The sequence below is a fragment of the Hylobates moloch genome, unplaced genomic scaffold (genome assembly GCF_009828535.3).
Source record: "Hylobates moloch isolate HMO894 unplaced genomic scaffold, HMol_V3 SCAFFOLD_5, whole genome shotgun sequence".
NCBI classification, from domain to species: Eukaryota; Metazoa; Chordata; class Mammalia; order Primates; family Hylobatidae; genus Hylobates; species Hylobates moloch.
Window position 1 is genome coordinate 144616240 of NW_026652280.1, and position 21262 is coordinate 144637501.

The following is a 21262-nucleotide window of genomic DNA, read 5'->3' on the forward strand; positions in this document are numbered from 1 at the left end:
GTAGTTGAAGAGGAGTTGTGTGTCGCTAATAAAAAAGTATTTGAATAGGGCAAAAATAATATTCTACTCACAGGTAATATGGTGCTATTTGTTATCAGATTGCTTTGGGTAGACCCGAGCACTGAGCATCCAACATGTGGATGCAACAACAACAACAACAATAATATACATTCAAGCAAAGCCAAGGAAAGATATACATTCATTTAGGATTGTCCAGATTATCATGGTTTTTAGAGTAAGCATAATAAGGTAGGGAGACTGACCACTGAATTTGCTACATGGATAGCAAAGCTATTGTGAGAATTCTATAGCCTTTAAAAGTCACCAGGAGCCAAGGAACACACTTTCAGGTGAAAGGATTATCATCAAGGCCTTTTCCTATGGGCAGGCCATACAAAACAAGAAATTTGCACATTCTCCTATGAGGATAGACTGTATTCAAAAAATAAAATACACCATGAACAGTGGGTGGAGTGGAGATGACATTCTTAGGGGAAAATTCCTTTAATTCCTAAGCATGAATTGTAGGAAGAGCCTGATTGTGATTTATGGCCTTAGTCATCCTTTTTTTCCCCCAGATAATTGTACACTGTAATTTTTCTTTCTGATAATTAACCTTAGTCATCAAGTCTTTCCCCATTAACTGCCACCCACCTTCACTTGAGGATGGGAAGTAACAGCTTGAGAGAAACCAGGATTACAACAGGCCTCTGGTTGGGTAAAATAGCGCGGCAGACCAAGTTGAATTTGTACTACTTTCCTTACCCTTTGAGGTAGTCCCTATTTCTTATCTTCTGTTCCTCCAATTTAGGGCTAAACCCCTAGAAAGCTTAATGCTTTGCTTTTGTTTCAATATTAAAATACATTAGAGCCATTTGGTAAGTCCTTATCACCCAGCTTATGACTTCTCTTCCTATGAAGAGAAATCTTTTCATGAAATTTCTCTCCTGAAAGTCATCCATGTCTAAGTCATTGTGACAGCTAATGTTCTCATATTCCATCTTCCTTGTCTGTGTCTCCTCCTTGTTGCCTGATCAGGCCTTGCTTCCAGAAACTCTCCACCCTTTCTTCCTCTCTTGGGACATTCTCAGTTTTCTTTTTAACTGTGTGACTGCAACTTCTGTCTCTTTTCTCTTTGCATTCTATGTGTATGTGATCTAAAAGTTTGTTCCTTAGCCCTTTTCTCACCTGTTCTCTCTTTTCGTTGACAATCTCACCTATGCTTTGGGTCCTGTCTGCAGAGGATGCCCACAGCTCTGCTGTTAGCCCTGCGTCTCCTCAGTGCTAAATACAGGTTTCCACCTGCACACTGCTCTTCCCTGGAAAGACAGGCTCTGGCACCTAAAACACTCATTACGTCCAAATTGGATTCGATATCTTCCCTCTCACATTTACATCCCCTCCTATGTTTCCTATTTTTTCCAAAATGTCATCACCAAGGTTTGAAACCTTAAAGTCAAGTATGACAGCTTTTCTGTCTCTCTCTGCAATAATACACAAAACCCTGTCCATTTCTCCTCTAAGGTATCTTGACCATTTATATCCTCTTTTCCATCCCTTTTTAGAACAAATTTTTTAATTTTTTGTTTTTATTTTTATTATTATTTTTTTGAAACGGAGTCTTATTCTGTCACCAGGCTGGAGTGCAGAGACGTGATCTCTGCTCACTGCAATCTCTACCTCCCTGGTTCAAGTGATTCCCCTGCCTCAGCCTCCCAAGTAGCTGGGACTATAGGCGTGCACCACGACGCCCAGCTAATTTTTGTATTTTTAGTAGAGAGTATGTTGGCCAGGATGGTCTTGATCTCTCGACCTCGTGATCCGCCCGCCTCGGCCTCCCAAAGTGCTGGGATTACAGGCATGAGCCACCACACCTGGCCCCAAAATTTTTGTTTTTAAAGACAGGGTCTTGCTCTGTCTCTTAGGCTGGAGTGCATATAGCTCACATGATCGCAGCTCACTGCAATCTCTAACTCCTGGGCTCAAGATATCCTCCCGCTTTGGCCTCCTGAATATCTGAGACTACCGCCATGCTTATCTAACCTTTTAAATTTTTTATAGAGATGGAATCTTGCTGTTGGCTAGGCCGGTCTCAAACTCCTGGCCTCAAGAGATCCTCCCATCTCAGCCTCCCAAAGTGCTGGGATTATAGGTGTGAGCCACCACGCCCAGCCCATCACCTCTTTTCTATAGGCTGGCTTCCTGCTGTTCTTTCACAGGCTGACCTGGCTACAGGAATTTTGCCATTTAAGAGCCGCTCCCAGCAGGGCACGGTGGCTCATGTCTGTAATCCCAGCACTTTGGGAGGCAGAGATGGGCAGATCACCTGAGGTCAGGGGTTCGAGACCAGTCTGGCCAACATGGTGAAACCCTGTCTCTGCTAAAAACACAAGAATTAGCCTGGCATGGTGATGTACACCAGTAGGCTTTTCTGCATCCAAACAACATTATACATTGCTGCCAGAAAAATAATACACAGGGCTAGGCGTGGTGGCTCACGCCTGTAATCCCAGCACCTTGGGAGGCCAAGGCGGGTAGATCACAAGGTCAGGAGTTCAAGACCAGCCTGGCCAATACTAAAAATACAAAAATCAGCGGGGCATGGTGGCGGGTGCCTGTAATCCCAGCTACTTGGGAGGATGAGGCAGAGAATTGCTTGAACCCGAGAGGTGGAGGTTGCAATGAGCCGAGATCGCACCACTGCATTCCAGCCTGGGCGACACAGCGGGACTCCGTCTCAATAAATAAATAAATAAATCAAATTAAAAAGAAAAAAAACCCACAGTTTTGTTCATGTTTATGTGCATTCCCATATCTACATGCATTTGCTTCAGACATTTGCTTTGCTAGTATTTTTCTTTTTCTGCAGAAGTGTCTTTTTCTGTCATCATCCTCTTTCCCTCTCTTCAGTACCCCTATGTCATCCAGTATTTGAGTTTAACAGTTTTGTCTTTCCAATAGATGATGAATTCCTTAACTAAAAGGCCTGATATGTTTATCTTCATATCCCCCACATACACTCCAGTGCCTGACATAAAGTAGCTCCTCAAGAAATCTTTGGTTTTGAATTAAGGTGAGTTTCATTCCTTTGTTTAAAAATCTTCAACATTCTCTATTTGCTACATGTTACAAATTGTTTTATCTGGTCAACAAGACCCTTAGACTTGGGATCTGGGAAAGGTGGGGAAGAGGAAAGCAGAGAAAGAGGACCAAAGAAGAAGGAAATTGGAAGCAGCAGCAAATGGCAGGCTGGAAGTATTCCGAGACCATTTTTGTGTTGTTCCTTTTCCTACTGATTACTATCTGGTCCTTGAAGGCCCAGACATCCACGTACCACTACCACCAATCTCTCCAGGAATCTCAATGCTCAGCACCCCTGTTAGACCATATCCAGACCCGCCGCTCCCAGGGGATGCCCTGTGTCCACTGGCAGCCACTTAGTGACTGATGTGCTATGCTCTGTCTTGAGGCAGGAAAACCGGACTAGCCAGCTAAGCCTAAGAATGCACCTATCCTAAATGCTAATGGTAATTCCAGACGCAATAAGCAGACAGTCAGACTTTTAGGGCCTTCTCTTTTTGCCAAGTAATGCACAGGTATTAGATTTAACTGGTTTTTAGGAGATGGCTGCCCTGAATTTGGTGTTTCACCCAGGTAGTATGAGCCAACAGAAATCTGGGTTGTGTAAGAGGGGAAGTATAATGATGAAGGGAGGCCTAAGCATCCCCATACAGGCTTGTCTCATGTAGTTAAATAAATACATTTACTGTTACCAGCAAGGCCAAAGATGAGCAGGGGGAAGGGATAGCCCCAGAGAGGTGATGGGTTTTTCCTTAAAAACTAAGCTCTTTTGTGTCTTATTGGCCTCCTTTACTTCATATGCAGATATCTGCCCCACACTTCCTTCCTTAGTGTAGAATACAAGAGCACTAAACTAAAAATAAAACAAACAGATAACAAACAAAAAAAAACCCATTACTTTTGGTGTGCTGATATTGGAAAATGTAAACTTACAGACTGTTAGGTAATCCTAAGTCCAGACTCACTACTCATTTAACCTTGGCACAAGTTAATGTTTAAGTGAAACTTTACAATAACCAGTTTCCATTTCTTCATTCTCCTTACATTTTTTTACCCATTTTCATTGTAAATTGTTTTACATTATTTTGCCCTTCCTTTTCTTCGGTACGAGAATAAAGTTGTTTTTATCTCTGTGTCATTTCCACCCTTTCCTATACTTACTTTCCCAGGAGATGATCTCAGCAGTGTCCACACCGGACCAAAGGCATCTGGCACATACTCTCATAACTTTCCTCGCCTCCACCTCAGATTTCCTGACACCATCCTCTTTTCCTGTCCTTCTCTCTTGGAATAAGACAACAACAACAACAACAACAACAACAACAGAAAACAAAAACTCTCTAGCTAGCATAACTACCTGGATTCTCCCCAACTCCTGTTCCATTAATCACACATTTCCCCTAACAACTCCAATTGCCCCTGCTCCACTAATTTCTTCCCTTCTACAAACATGGTCAAATCTCCACTTGCCTAAAACTTTTCTTGCTTACTTCTCCCGCTTCACTTTCTGGGTACAGATTCCTCACATTTGCTATCTTCAATTATTCTCCCCTTCATTCTTCTCATGCCCTTGAAATATGTCATCTGTGGAATACATATTTCAGCCCACAAATCTAAGGAAACAGTTCTTGTTGACCTAATCATTGCTGACTCACTAGCTGCTTTCATTCCTTCTATGGTTCTCACGCTGTATTAATCGGCGCAGTTGACCATCCTGAACTACCCCAGTGTGTTGTGCTTCTACACTGGGTTACATGCTTTCTTCATCTCTGTAGCAAGAGTTTTCTCAGGTTTCCTGAAAACTTTCTAGTTCCAGAATAAATTCCCTACTTTGTTCTTTACAAATGTATTATCTTTCTTTCCTATCCCTTAGTAGCTTCATGAAATTACTTGCATCATCTGTGAATATGGTTCCTTTCATATATTACCATAACCCCATTAGAATGCATTTCTTATAGGAAAAAGCCCCTAAGATGTTTTTTAACTCTCCTTGGTAAAGATACCAGTAATCCACATAACAAACATTTTTTAATATTTTGGTCCCAGCAAGATGGTGTTTTCTTAATTCATACCTATTTTGGAAATTTCTTTTTCTTTCTTTTTTTGTTTTGTTTCCTGATCACGTGTGTCTGACCATGACAGAGCTATAAGGAAAAGTTGTTTGAGCTCAGGGTACTTGCAATTCATAGTTATTCTCTGAAAACCACTGTTCTGAAATTACTGTGTTGTACATCATGAAGATACCCTGGAGTTCTTTCAGCATCCTTGATTTTCTTCTTCCTTCTTGCATATTTGTGATATGTAGCATGAGAAGGTTATGACTACTCTGAAAGTGAAGTGGAAGCTTAGGTGGTATGTATGAGTGTTTTTATTGTCACCTTCCATCTTTGTACTTGTACATTGGCAGAGTTTTTAGAAAGAAGGGGTGATGCTGTCTAGCTGGTGTTCCTCAGCTGGTCATATTGAAAACACATAGGTAGATGCCTGCCTACTTTTGGTCAGACCCAATGGTGTAAAGTGCCCCATATCCACCTACATGTTGTGTTCACCTTTTTTCCTTGAGAAATGACTATTCTTACAGATATAGGCTTTCAGGGAAAGGTATGACAGCCTTCCTCTTCAATATATTCTTATAAAACTTTTGGACTTGCCTGATAGACTCTTTCACATATCCTTTAAATTTCCATTCAACCCTCAAGACAGAGGTAGCTTCCTTCGTCTTACACAAGAATAGGGTTGAAAGAATATCAGAGAGCAAGTCAGGCTCCCAGGACCATGAAAACTGTATTTATGGAAGGCCATAGATTCAAGTTTCTGTAATGTGGGCTTTCCCCCAAGGTAATGACTGCTAAAAACATGTATGTCCCAGGGAACTGAGTTAGGTTGCTTCCTGAGACAATTCCTGGGAGAAAAGAGATAGCCAATGCAGAGACTCTATCTATCTGACTTACTATAGTACATCCTCTGCTTTGCAGTGTCTAACAGAAATGGGCGCTCCATAAATATTTGCAGAACTGAAATGCATTGAAATGTTGGCAAGAAAACAGACAGCATTGATAGTAGTACCAGATTTGGGGAACTTGGGCAAATTCCTTATTTTTTTATACCATTTCCTTAATAAATTATCAGATGTTCCTGGTGTAGTGATTTAGGCAGACTTTTTCCCCTAGGGTGTTGTCAAGGTAGTTGGGAATTTGGTTGAAGCTGATCTCTGAAAAGATTCAGTGGAAAATCTCACCGCAGGACATTTTAGGATTAGGTACTTTCACAAAGAAATCAGTTCTGCTGAAGCTTCTGGACCTAGCCAATGCTGACTACAAGATACTAGATTCGACAGACAAGTAGGCAATACAGCTGTGTCTCTCCCTTTGTTCCTCCATAGGATTTAATCATAAACTTATATTGTTTGAATATAGTTTCACTAATTATGAAATATGATCAGTTCGGACAATTACATGAAATGTCAAATAGAAATATCCCAGACCTGGCATCAGTGGTTATAAATCAGTGTTCTAGTAATGTTTAATGTACCCTCAACACTTTTTCAGAAACCAAAAACATTTTTAATCAAAAAGAAAACAAGGTATGCCACCGATGAAAATGACATGCATATTTTTGTGCTTATTATTTAAAGAAAGGAGAAACATCTGAAATCTGTTTGCTAACTACAGTATAATACAAATTAGCCTGCAGGCACCGTGTGTGCCGTACCCTGTCTGCTTGCCAGCCCTGCTTAGTCCCAACGTATTAATGAGCAAGTGCAAGTATTTGAACAATCAGCATTTCTGCATTTGCATGCAAACTCTCATGCTGTGTAATTATACACAGAGCTGGCACTCAAATTAATTAAAGCTGATTTTTCTGTGACTGCAAACTGGTCATATCCTCAGCTTTGCCTTCGTATGAAGTCATCACTCTACATTCAACGTGACACTCTGTCCCCGGCATTCTTAGTAGTGCTAATGTTCGACAACTGTGAATCCGGCAATATTTTAGAGAGCAGCTGACAATGGCTGGGCGTTCGTATGCTTTTCCTCTCCTATCTTTGCCCCTTCTGGAGTATAAAGAACAGCTTTTGAACACTTGCTTTGTAATTATCTCAAATACTAATGCAAACAAATTACATATATTGTTTCAGTGGGTTCCCTCCCCTCTTTTATGACACCACCCACTTGATTAGAGCTTACAAACAATTCATCAAACTTTAAAAATTTGTTTATTTGATGCCAAGAAACAATTAGTTGTGATGGTTTTAGTCTTAATTTTGAAAAGGCTTTAACAAGTGATATTTTATTTTAAGAGATAAAGATCTTATCATTCAAAATCAGGGAGATTAGGAAAGAAAGAAGCAGCAATGACTGCTAGATTCGATTAAGACTTTTTGAATCCTCATCAAACATAATGGACTTGAAACTGAGACTATTATTTGCCAGAGAGATCCGTAAATGTTAACTTCTAGGACAGAAGGCTTTCCTCAACTCTTCCCAATAAAGCCATCTCCTTTGGTTTCTCCATTCCTCTGAAGGAAATGTTCCTGTGACAATTCTTTTGAAAAGACATCTTCAGAGCAATTAAGATGTCACTATGATTCTCTTTTCATAATTTTAAATCTCTGAATAAAGATGGCTACTAAAACATCATCGTGTAGGGCCTCGGGAGATGAGCTGCTTTGACATTTTCCTCTGAAATCACCCGTTACCACACAAGCACAGCTCACCATCTTCCTCATTGCTCTGCATTTCATTAGCCAGAAACTGTACTGACAGCTATTGCAGGGGCTGGCTATCTCTTTTTAGAGCAGGCACCAGACAATTCTACCCCTCAAGTTCAAGATCCTGAAATACACTGGCAAGATTGCCCTAGTAATCTACATTTGAAAGGGAAGATGGAGTAGTAGGAGATTTCTTTATACTCTGACTTTAATGATCAAACAAAGAGATATAATTGCCCTTACCTTATCAGTTGTAATGCTGGATCCACATAGAACACAGTGATCAAGCTCCCTTCAAATTCCAACTGGCAAACAAGTGAGAAAAGAGTATTGAGCCTTTTCCAGAGAGGCTCCTGGGGAAATCACAGTCACAACACTACTAAGATCCCAAGCCTGCCCTTCTGTGTTTCGTCAAGAATTTCCTAAGCAGACAGGTGTCATATTGGCATGGATTTTGTTGCCAGGTACATTTTAAAAGTTGGGCGTGGCTGTGATCAGGTAGCCAGTTCCACCTGTCTCTAAACCCTCATAACCTCCATTGCTTTCAATATTTTGCTCAAGTACCCAGTGACTTCATGATTTACCCACGCACTGGGCCCAGCTAACTGACGTGTGGGAACAGTATCGAGTTAAGCAGCACCGTCATTGTAGTACACAATGCTCATTGCTACTGGCAAATACCTATTTGCTGAATCAGGATTGGGCTGCAGTGAGCAGGACTGGGCTGTTCTACAGCTTTCTGTTTGTTTCCTTTTTAGAATCACCCTCTTCTAATTAAATCTAACCATTTAGCAAAAATGGGCTCTTTTTATGTTCCTGTCTTAAAAAGATAGCTTTATTTAAACATAGAGAATGACTGTATTTTCACCTTTTCTAAAGCAACTGTTTGCAAAACAAAAGGCAGAGGAAGAAAATAAAATCAGAGTTCCTCAAACAATCAAAATGAACACCGCTGTGTACGTTGTATGTTGTACATTTTGCTTTTAAATTTTCTGATAGCAAATCAAATACATGTGTTAGTTATGATCCTTTTACTTCTTCTAAAGAGAAAAGGATAATAGGAGAAGCATTCTGTAAACTTATTAAGGAAAGGAAATCATTTTAGCTCCCTAAGGAGCAGTAGACAGTTAATTTATTTTATTGTTGATTGTGGTATTAAAAAAAAGTTGGTTGGCTACATTATCTCTCTATAGTCATGTATGTAAATGGAATTCAGGTATTGAAGAAGCAAGACAAGATTTTAGAAACAGCCAAAATTATATGTATTATTTGTCATGCAAGTATAACATGATCAAAACAAAGTATAAAAAATATAGGGCTAAATAGATGGAAAGGTCATGCATTTGACTTGTAATTTCAACCCATTTTGTCAATGTACTGTACTCTAGAGGTGGGATTTTAATTTTCTCAGACCCCTTGATTCCTTAAAGACATTTAAATCAAGCAAACTGTGCTATTTTTAGATTGATTTGGTCTCAAATATCAAAGTTTCATCCAATATCTCGCCCAAGCAAAAATTTCTTACAAAATATTGCCTTTGCTTCAACTTGCCCATCACATCTAGCACAAGATTGACATGTAATGAGTTCAATAAATATTTGCTCAGTACATGTTTAGAGGTACATTTATAACTACATATATGGAAATTATAAATTATACAAATCAACTAACCTGCAAACTCTTGAAGGCTTCTTTCATATATAGGATGTATACATGGTATGCACATACATGTGAGCAGTAATCATTGGCCAAGTAAATTAAAATTAAATAACTTTGGAGATAATACATTACTACCTCCAAGACAATCTACTTTCATTTTAAATGAGATCTTCCTTATTTTTGACCAATACCTTCCTGAATTTTCTATTCTTTGGTATGAGCTTTTGCTAAAGCTTCTGAGGATAAATTTAATCCCTATTCCACATGAAAGTTATTCAACTATTTGAAAAATGGCTATCATTTTTCTCTACGTCTCCTCTTTCTTCAGACTGAACATTCCTTTAATCATTATAACATGATATGGCTTCTAATGCCTATCACCATATTGGAGAGATTCCAGTTTGTCCATGCCTTTCCTAAATGTGGCAGTCAGAACTGAATGCATTATTTGAAATGTGGTCTAATTATGCAAAATACATGGGTACTGATGCCTGCCTTGTTCTGGACTCTGTTTCTAATAATTTAGAATTTTGTGGAGGCAGGAAATGCACTCTGAGGAGAGGTTGGCATCATTATTATTCTTAGTGCTTGAACTTTTACAAAACTAAAACATCTAAATCTTTTTCATACCAAATTCTGTGGAATCAAACCTCTTACAACTTTTTCCATCCATTCTAGAGTTTATCTCTGGTACTGGCTCATTGTTCTAATTATTTGGGATATTTGGATTCCTGATTTTGCTATCCAATGTCTTGGTTACCACATTTCATTTTGTGTCATTCTTTAAAAGACATCTGAGCAGCTACTATGGGTCAGGCAATGATCATACCGAGGGCAAGATGACAGGTCCCTTTCCTGAAAAAGCACACAGCCTGGCAAGGAGCCTGACAATATCATTATTATGCCTTCCATGCTTTCCTTCAAATCATTGGCAAAAAAAGTGCTAGTGCATGTCTCAGAGACCTCTCTTCAGATTGGCAACAATCAATCAACCCTAGATAATGAGAATAAAACAACTCCTATCATTTTTATTGAGCACTTATTTAATAAGGTGTAAAGAGCACTTTATGTAAATTATGTCACAAGAAACACAGTATCCTTATGACATAGATAATTTTAATCCTTATTACAGTTTAGGGAATTATGGTTCAGGAAGCTTACGCAACTTTCAAAAATTTTCATGGTTGATAAGGTACAGGGCTTCAATTTGAACCCCTAAGGCTGTCTGACTCCAAAGTTCATTCTTAATCACTTTTAAAGAGATAATTCTGCCATTTTGGAAACTTCCTAACCATATTCTAAAGTATCTCTAACTTATCTTCTAGGAACATATGAGTATTTTGATTAAAATACTTGCAAAAATCCAGTTATATTCTCTTTTGAAGAGAAAACATAAACTAGTTTACTTGTGGCTGCTTTTTTCTTAGGGACCCCATGCTGATTCTTAATAGTCAGTGCCATTTTTCAGCAGGCTCACTTTTATTTTAATAATTGTCTAAAGTTTGCTAGAGACTGATATCAAACTCATTGGTTTGTTCTGAAGTTCTGGAGTTCTCAGAATCTTTCATTTCTGGTAAAATCGAGTTAACATCAACTCCTCTCTATTCTTTTTTGTTTTTGTTTTTGTTTTTGTTTTTGTTTTTGAGATGGAGTCTCGCTCTGTCGCCCAGGCTGGAGTGCAGTGGTGTGATATTGGCTCACTGCAAGCTCCACCTCCCAGATTCACGCTGTTCTCCTGCCCCAGCCTCCCAAGTAGCTGGGACTACAGGCGCCCACCACCACACCCAGCTAATTTTTTGTATTTTTAGTAGCAACGGGGTTTCACCGTGTTAGCCAGGGTGGTCTCGATCTCCTGACCTTGTGATCCACCCGCCTCAGCCTCCCAAAGTGCTGGGATTACAGGTGTGAGCCACCGTGCCTGGCCAACTCCTCTCTATTCTTGCCTCTGCCCCATTCTCCATGATATCTCAAACATAATTGTCAGAGTTTCCACAAGCACATCCGAAGTTCTTTCTTTCCTGAAGACACTAGAATTTATTTATGTAGCTATCTGCTTCACCTTCTTGGGGTTCACTTCCTGCGATGGGAGTTACTAGAAGTAAAGAATGACTTGTTCTGTATAAAGCTTTACATGGACAACACACTCTAAACATATTTTTGAAAAAAAAATCTACATAGCTAAGAGGGAAAAAAAATTCTGCTATGCTGTTTTGTAAAAATGAAAAAAGATGACTATTTTTGCCTTCTTGGGAGGAGCAACACATATATCACTTATGAATAGTTCTTTTGTTGAGGAAAACAACTAGATAAATCTAGAGTAGACACTCAAGTTGAGAAAGTCTAGGTCCTTCTGGGTGTGGTCTGGTAAGCAGCACTGGATAGACAGCGAGCTACATTTCTCTATAATAAATTACAAACAATGTGTCAGTCTGCAAAAGAAGACTTGGAAATGGGAAAAATGGAAGTGAGACACTGCCCAGGAACGAGGCAGAAAGCCCAGAACGCAACAGAGGAATACAGCCAGGGGGGAATTTCAAGGAGCTCACACTCAACTCTTTTTTTTTTTTGAAACAAGAGTCTCACTCTGTTGCCCAGGCTGGAGTGCAGTGGCATAATCTCTCGGCTCACTGCAACCTCCGCCTCCCAGGTTCAAGCGATTCTCCTGCCTCAGCCTCCCAAGTAGCTGGGATTACTGGCACGCACCATCACACCGAGCTAATTTTTGCATTTTTAGTAGAGATGGGGTTTCACCATATTGGTCAGGCTGGTCTCTTAACTCCTGACCTCAAGTGATGCACCCACCTTGGCCCCCAAAGTGCTGGGATTATAGGCATGAGCCACCATACCCAGCCTCACACTCAATTCTCAAAACATAGCTGCCTCAGCCCTGTGGTAATCCAAGGGGTGACACAGAAATAGCAATATAAGGCAAGGTCCTTTCCTTCCAGATGTAAATATAGTCAATGATCCCAATTTAATAAAATGAAAAATATCTTTAGAAAAGAAAATAGTGTCTATTTGGTAATTTTTACTATTCCAGTGCAAGCGGGTATTAGAAAATAATAAAGTATTATTATTTATTAAAATAAATATATTTATGATTTATTAAAAATAATTTTAATATATTTGTATATCTTTTTATTACGTAGAAGAGCCTAAGATTATTTTTGGTAGGTAAGCACAGAATGAAAGGACGGTATGTTATCAAGAGACTGTCGAGTCCCCACTTGTGAGAGATTTTCAGAAAGTTGATTTTACCCTATCTAGAAGAGACTGAATAATCAGTTTCATCTGAATTTTATAGGAATAACCAAAGAATTAATAGGAAATAAAAGATTTTTGAGACTCTTCCAGAAGAATATTGATATTATTTTCAATAATCCTGAAATGTTCTTAGTCAAATATATGTATCAATAAAAATAATCAATTTAAATGGAGAGTATAATACATACTATTAAAAGGGATGCATATATGTACATATGTATGTGTGTGCTTATTTAGGATTCACAATTTAAGAAAATGTAGGATTCACGATGTTCATCAAGGTTTGAAAGTTAATTTATTAGGCCGGGCGCAGTGGCTCACGCCTGTAATCCCAGCACTTTGGGAGGCCGAGGTGGGCAGATCACCTGAGGTTGGGAGTTCGAGACCAGCCTGACTAACATGGAGAAACCTCATCTCTACTAAAAATACAAAATTAGCCGGGCATGGTGGTGCGTGCCTGTAATCCCAGCTTCTCGCGGGGCTGAGGCAGGAGAATCGCTTGAACCCGGGAGGCGGAGGTTGCGGTGAGCCGAGATCGTGCCATTGCACTCCAGCCTGGGCAACAAGAGCAAAACTCCGTCTCAAAAAAAAAAAAAAAAAAGAAAGTTAATTTATTACTGAGAATGGTTCTCACTGGTAATATGCAGTACTGGAAGCCACAGCACAGTAGCATTACGGTAATTCATTACAATGGGAAGACGATCCTCACTGAAAAATTCAAGAAACTGAACAGTTAGTTACAGAAGGGCAATTATGGGACCTGGTCTCATTTCATTATCTAAGATGAGTGCGAATAAAATGCAAAACTGACACATAAATGATGCAAGGCATATTAGGTTTGAGATTTCTTCTTTTGTTTTAATTATCTAAGTTTTTATTAATAAGTGCTTTGAATTATATGATCTTATTTTGATGCTGGCTATTTCAAAGAAAAATAGCACACGGGCTCATACTAGATTATGTTATAGTAATGCTAATCACTAACTTTTTTTATTACTATGTACCAGATAGTGTGCTAAACATTTTACATATATTATCTCATCTATAACTAACCACATCGGTAGTTTCATTATCTATTTTAACAGAGAAGAAAACTGCGGCACAAAGAAGTTAAGGGACTTTTCCAAGATCACACTGCTAGCAAATAATTGAACCAAGATTGAATTCAGGTAGAATCTGGAGACTGTATATTCCTATTCATTTATTTTGCATCTTCTAGGCGCTTCTTTTAAATGCACATACTATATTCTCAAGTGTTTTTCATATGATCTATACCCTTAGGAAGGAGAGATCCATTTTCCAAATTTATTTTTAATGTTAAAGTCTTTAATGTCATCTTCAAAGTGAGTACAAAATATACCTGTGTCCCTTAGGACTCAGCTAACTGGTCAACTTACTTAGGTATCTTTTGTTGATTTCATTGGGCAGAATTAATTGTTGTCTCCTCTGTATCCCTCATATAATGTACAGATGCCCATAATATCCATTACACCTATGTATTTACATGTCTGCTTACCTCCAGGGCCTAGCTCAGTGTCTGGAACACAATAAATATCAAAAAATGTTTGTGGGATGAATCAATAACTCGGGCCAGTCCATATCTTTTCTTCGTCATTTTTCTACATATAATTTCCCCTGCCAGCCACTGATTTGTCTCCTGCTGGGGTAAAATGAGTAGTGCCTTCTCTGGACTTTGAATTAACGTTTTCCCTGTTTACCAAACTAAAGTGGTAAAGAAACTCATGTTCCAAGCAAGGAACATTTTTGATAAATAAATGAGTTTAAAATGCTGAATCCACAGTGTCATGCTGAACTACCTCAAAAAAGAAGTTGCCCAAACTTTGTCCACATTCCCTGGGATAGATGTGGCTCAATGACATTCTCTTCAAAATCTTTATTGTGAAGTAATCTGACCCATAGTTTAAACAGACATGGAAGTCATAATGTGTCACCCAACACAGACCTTGGGAAAAAAGTAAATCCAGTGCAGACAAATGCATTAGCCTAAAACGATTGTATCCCTTCTTCATTCTCTTATTTGACATTTATTGAACAAATGATGAGTCTGAATAAATGATGGTTGAGGGAGAGGAGGAAGGTTGCAGATAGGCTCTGAGACAGCTGCAGAGAGCAGGGGAACTTTAAGTGGAGCACTAGGACTAAGGTTTAGTTGGGAGACGGGAGAGTGGCAGGTAGACAGGATGAAAAGCACGAGGAACAGCATCAAGCGTATGGGGACATGGGAATGCATGAGCTCTTGGGCAATTGGCAATTGTGAGAAGTTCAGGGGAGCAGAAGGCTCTTGGAGGAGAGGAAAGAAGGATGTGTTAGCCATACATCAGTTCAATGTAAACATTTTATGGTAAAAGAATACAAGCCACAGACCTGCACTCTAGGCCTACCTGTCATGAATTCAGGGCATGGCAGTATGAAAATCCTTTTACACCAGGGGTTCAAAAATCAAATGCCTAAAATGACCAAGCTAGTAAAGATTAATGAGTGAGGAGTGTGGGTATAAGACAATAGGAAGTGCTAATGTGTTGTCAGGGGAATATTGGCCCAGTGTCATCCAGTGGTACCAGAACTTTCAACTTTCTAGATAAGTCAGATATCTGAGTTTTTATGTGAAATCTCCAAATTTTAAACTATTGACATCTAATTCAATGTTTTATTAAATATTATACTGGCAAAAAATGCCTATTGCTGCCCTACAACACCTGATTTAACTTTCTGTTCTATAAAATGACTTGATAATACTTGTTCAATCTTCCTCAAAAGATTATTAAAAAGATCAAATCATCTTTAGATAAACACTTAGAGAATTACAATGTGCTATAGCAATTTATGCATCATTTTTATTGTTATTAATGTCACCAATTCTCATTTTTCCCACAAGCCTACTTGTGTCTTGCTTGCTCTTCCTGGTCTTTATTTTTACTTTATTCTAACAGTAATTCAAAAAAGAGCTTAGCATACAATGGCCTAATATCAAAGGAATTGGCTTAACACTGCGGGGTCAAGATGGGTTGGCATCTCTGTTATCCCACATAATTCAATCAACTTGAGTAACTGGATCTTCTCCTGGCAGTAGGATGGGTATAAACACTTTAAAAACACATTATTTAATTTGATTTATTTATTTATTTTTGAGACAGAATCTCTCACTCTGTTGCCCAGGCTGGAGTGCAGCTAAGTTTTGTATTTTTAGTAGAGATGGGGTTTCGCCATGTTGGCCAGGCTGGTCTCGAACCCCTGACCTCAGGTGATCCGCCCGCCTTGGCCTCCCAAAGTGCTAGGATTACAGGCGTGAGCCACCACACCCAGCCTAATTTGATTTTATATACATATATATATACTGAGGAAAAATTGCTTTCTGTATACTATATGGAAATGGCTTATTTGTGCATGTGTGTGAATATATATGTATCATATATACTGTATATGAAAGTACATGTATATATATCATATATACTGTATATGAAAATAGCTTTGTGTGTGTATATAGATATGTATGTGTGTATATAGATATATGTGTGTATATATCTATATACATACATACATATATAAATACACACACACATACACACACACACACACACACACACACATATATATGCCATTTTACCTCAGCCTACACAACTCCTGATAATCAAAAGTCCTAAAAAGAGGGCCGGGCTTGGTGGCTCACGCCTGTAATCCCAGCACTTTGGGAGGCTGAGGTGGGTGGATCACCTGAGGTTGGGAGCTCAAGACCAGCCTGACCAACATGGAGAAACCTCGTCTCTATTAAAAATACAAAATTAGCTGAGTGTAGTGGCACATGCCTGTAATCCCAGCTATTCGAGAGGCTGAGACGGGAGAATCGCTTGAACCCAGGAAGCAGAGGTTGCAGTGAGCCGAGATCGTGCCATTGCACTCCAGCCTGGGCAACAAGAGCGAAACTCCGTCTCGAAAAAAAAAAAAAAGTCCTAAAAAGAAAACTAACAGTAGATATTACCCAAGCATATTGGTATATGCAATCAAAATACTCTGTATTCGTAAGTTATTATTATTTCTTTTCTACGAAGTAGAGATTCTCATGTACTTACAGAGGTTTTGGTTAATGCTTTATCTTTAACCAATTTATAGGCTTAAAAAAAAAAACAAGCAGAACTGATACCAATGACTACTAAAGATGGGTCCCAGAACTAAAGATAACAATTAGATATTATCAGGCCTCCCCAGATGAAGTTGCAGAATCTCTTTCACTTTAAGCCTTTAAACAGGTTTATCTCATTTGTCTCAGATGATTTTAGTGTGGTCCTGCCAAACAGTGACCTCTCAAGTTTTCTGCACATGTGCTTGTGCTGGTTGACAGGACTGTATGATTTTCGTGCAATGTATTCAGATTCTCTGTGGCATGTGTACTCTTTTAAGAAACCAAAAATCTCATGTGAATCTCATAAATTTTCCCCTGCTGCTGACTGGAACTTCTTCAGAAGCAGTACCAGAACAACCAGGTCTTCTTTAAGTGCTTCTGTAAAGACTTTATTTCTGCAGCTGTAGCTGAGGCTTCCACTGCAGGCAGCCCAATAAGGTTTAGATTACAAACGGGAAATAAACCTGTTGAAGTCGTAGTCTGAATGTACCTACCAGCAAGAGTGAAATGAATCACATGCTTCCTGTTGGTGACATTTTACTCTATAACTTTAGGAAGCTCAGCAGGAAAAGTGTAGGTTTGCCTAGAAAGGAGAGTAGGAAAAATTTACAAAGAAATGAATAAACTAGAAAAAAGGTAAGGCAGGTGGCCAATCCTGTGATTTTTAATTAGGAATATTAAAACACTGAGCCCTTTGTTTAGATAGCCAAAACAACCCTTTTACATTTTAGAAATGGGGCTTCGACCTCATTTCATCCTCTCCAAGATAGTCCTGGATTAAATGATGAATAGAAGTTGGATACTAAATTTTACAGTCTTCTTTTTTTGAGACAGAGTCTTACTCTGTCACCCAGGCTGGAGTGCAGTGGTGAGATCTTGGCTCACCGCAACCTCCACCTCCCGGATTCAAGTGATCCTCCAGCAGCCTCAGCCTCCCTAGTAGCTGGGACTACAGGCATGCACCACCAGGCCCGGCTAATTTTTGTATTTTTAGTAGAGATGGGGTTTCGCTATGTTGGCCAGGCTGGTCTCAAACTCCTGACCTCAAGTGATCTGCCCACCTTGGCCTTCTGAAGTGCTGGGCTTACAGGTGTAAGCCACTATGCCTGGCCCTAAATTTTACATTCTGAGTATAGCTAAGAACAAATAATACTGGGAAGATCAAATCGATGTCATCTGCTGTTGACAGTATGGGTTACAGTGAAAAAGAATTGGAAGTAGTCAATCCCTGCTTCTCATCAAATTATTTCCCTTTCTCTTTGTCCTCCTACTCCTGTGAGTAAGTAAGTTGGGGTCAAAGGAAAATTTGGGATTGAGTGAGAAGCACCTCAGATGTTGGGGAATAGAAGAAATAGTAACAGCGTCTGAGTTCCAGATTGGGAGAGAGAGATCTCATCCAAAGACTGGGTCTGGTCAGTGAAAATGAGAGGGTGTTGTGAAAACTAGGACTGTGCTCAAGAGAGTTGCAAAATCACAATCTGATGAGGCTTTAGGGAATCTGTAACAGCAAATCAGTCAAAAATGTTTACCTAGCCTCAGTCTCAAACACACTGGCTCCTTCCTGCCTTTTGATGACCCTTCCCCCAATTCCACTCATGGGAGCCAATTCTAAAGTTCCATCGCTGCATTCTGTCACCCACACAGCCCCCTGCAGCCACATCTGCCGGTGGGTGGACGAAGACAGCAGAACAAACAGGTTTGGGTGTGGTGTGGTTCTTGTCATCTTGCCAAAGGGTCACAGTCATTTTAAAAAATCTTTTCATTTACATCTCAGAATGAGAGTGTGAAATATGATGTGAAAAATCTGAGGCCTCACAAAATGTTTTATTCATTTTTACAAATAGACCATTTAGTTGAGTTTCTTTGCTTGGCTGAATGTCTCTGCCACAGGCTTGGGTCCTTCTTAAGGAGAGAGACTGAGTCATATATTTCTGAAATCCAAAAGTACCTCAAATATAACAGGTGCTTAACAGATCTATGTCAAATAAAGGAACAAATCTTTAGAAAATCTAATATTCTTTTAGGTGTTCTTTTAGCATGGCTATAGGTCAGAGATAGGGAAAGATTTACGATATCCTAGGGGAAGAATCTCGGCCAACTTAAAGTGTAAACTTTCCTAAGTCAGGCAGACTCACTATAAGAGGAAAGCTGACAAATGCTACATTTTATTTATAATCATTAGCCAAATAAACTACTGTGTCTTTGTTACATTAAAATAGTATTTGAGATTTCACCCTTCACCATGTCCACCAGAACAGGTGCTGGTGGATGCCTGTTCTCCACAGCTGAGAGACCCATAGATGGTTCACATCACAGGACTCTGTGCAGACAATCCCCAGTACCAGCCCGGAGCTGGGTAGACCTGCTGGGTGGCTAGACCCAGAAGTCACTGCAGTTTGGCTCACAGCAAGCCACATCTATAGGAAAAGACGGAGAGTACTACATCGAGGGAACACCCTGTGGGAAAAAGAATCTGAACAATAGCCTTCAGCCTTAGACCTTCCCTCTGATAGAGCCTACCCAAATGAGAAGGAACCAGAATACTAATCCTGGTAATACGACAAAACAAGGCTCTTCAACACCCCCCAAAAATCACACTAGTTCACCAGCAATGGATCCAAAACAAGAGGAAATCCCTGATTTACTTGAAAAAGAATTCAGGGGGTTAGTAATTAAGCTAATCAGGGAGGGACCAGAGAAAGGCAAAGCCCAATGCAAGGAAATCCAAACAATGACACAACAAGTGAAGGGAGGAATATTCAAGGAAATAGATAGCTTAAAGAAAAAACAATAAAAAATTCAGGAAACTTTGGACACTTTTAGGAATATGAAATGCTCTGGAAAGTACAAGCAATAGAATTGAACAAGTAGAAGAAAGAAATTTGGAGTTCAAAGACAAGGTCTTTGAATTAACCCAACCCAACAAAGACAAAGAAAAAAGAATAAGAAAATATGAACAAAGCCTCCAAGAAGTCTGGGATTATGTTAAACGACCAAACCTAAGAATAATTGGTTTTCCTGAGGAAGAAGAGAATTCAAAAAGCTTGGAAAACATATTTGGGGGAATAATAGAGGAAAACTGCCCTGGCCTAGCTAGAGACCTAGTCATTCCCAGAACACCTGGGAAATTCATTGCAAAAAGATCTTCACCTAGGCACATTGTCATCAGATTATCCAAAGTTAAGACAAAGGAAAGAATCTTAAGAGCTGTGAGACAGAAGCATCAGGTAACCTATAAAGGAAAACCTATCAGATTAACAGCAGATATCTCAGCAGAAACCCTACAAGCTAGAAGGGATTGGGGGCCCAATCTTCAGCCTCCTTAAACAAAACAAATGTCAGCCAAAAATTTTGTATCCAGCAAAACTAAGCATCATATATGAAGGAAATATAGTTGTTTTCAGATAAACAAATGCTGAGAGAATTCGCCATTACCAAGCCACTACTGCAAGAACTGCTAAAAGGAGCTCTAAACCTTGAAAGGAATCCTGGAAACACATTTTCATGTGTTTCTTCTTTAAAGCATAAGTCACACAGGACCTGTAAAACAAGAATATAAACTAAAAAGCAAAAGCAAAAAACAAACAAAAAAAACAAAATAACACAGGCAACAAAGAGCACAATGAATGTAACAATACCTCACATTTCAATACTAACATTGAATGTAAATGGCCTAAATGCTCCACTTGAAAGATCGGAATCATAAGAACTCACCAACCATCTGATGCCTTCAGGAGACTCACCTAACACTTAAGGACTTACATAAACTTAAAGGAGTAGAAAAAGGCATTTCATGCAAATAGACACCAAAAGTGAGCAGGGGTAGCTATTCTTATATCAGACAAAACAAACTTTAAAGCAACAGCAGTTAAAAGAGACAAAGAGGGACATTATATAATGCTGAAAGGCCTTGTCCAACAGGAAAATATCACAATCCTAAACATATATGCACCTAATACTAGTGCTCCCAAATTTATAAAACAATTACTAACAGATGTAAGAAATGAGATAGAGAGCAACACAATAATAGTGGGGGACTTCAGTACTCCACTAACAGCACTAGACAGGTCATCAAGACAGCAGTTCATCAAGACAGAAAGTCAACAAAGAAACAATGGATTTAAACTATACCTTGGAACAAATGGACTTAACAGATACATACAGAACATTTCATCCAACAACCACAGAATACACACACATTCTATTCAACAGCACATGGAACTTTCTCCAAGATATACCATATGATAGGCCATAAAATGAGCCTCAATAAATTTAAGAAAACTGAAATTATATCAAGCACTCTTTTAGACTACAGTGGAATGAAACTGGAAATCAACTCCATAAGAGATCTTCAAAACCATGCAAATGCATGGAAATTAAATAATCTGCTCCTGAATGATCATTGGGTC

General features: G+C 39.2%; 1 protein-coding gene and 1 pseudogene across 3 annotated transcripts in view; both read right to left on the reverse strand.

The window, feature by feature from the left end:
* LOC116467977 (hsc70-interacting protein-like) overlaps positions 1–18576 on the reverse strand; it is a 34275-nt pseudogene extending 15699 nt beyond the window's left edge.
* The window catches only part of ADGRL2 (adhesion G protein-coupled receptor L2), a 696353-nt gene that overhangs the window by 290579 nt on the left and 384512 nt on the right, over positions 1–21262 (reverse strand). The window lies entirely within an intron of this gene.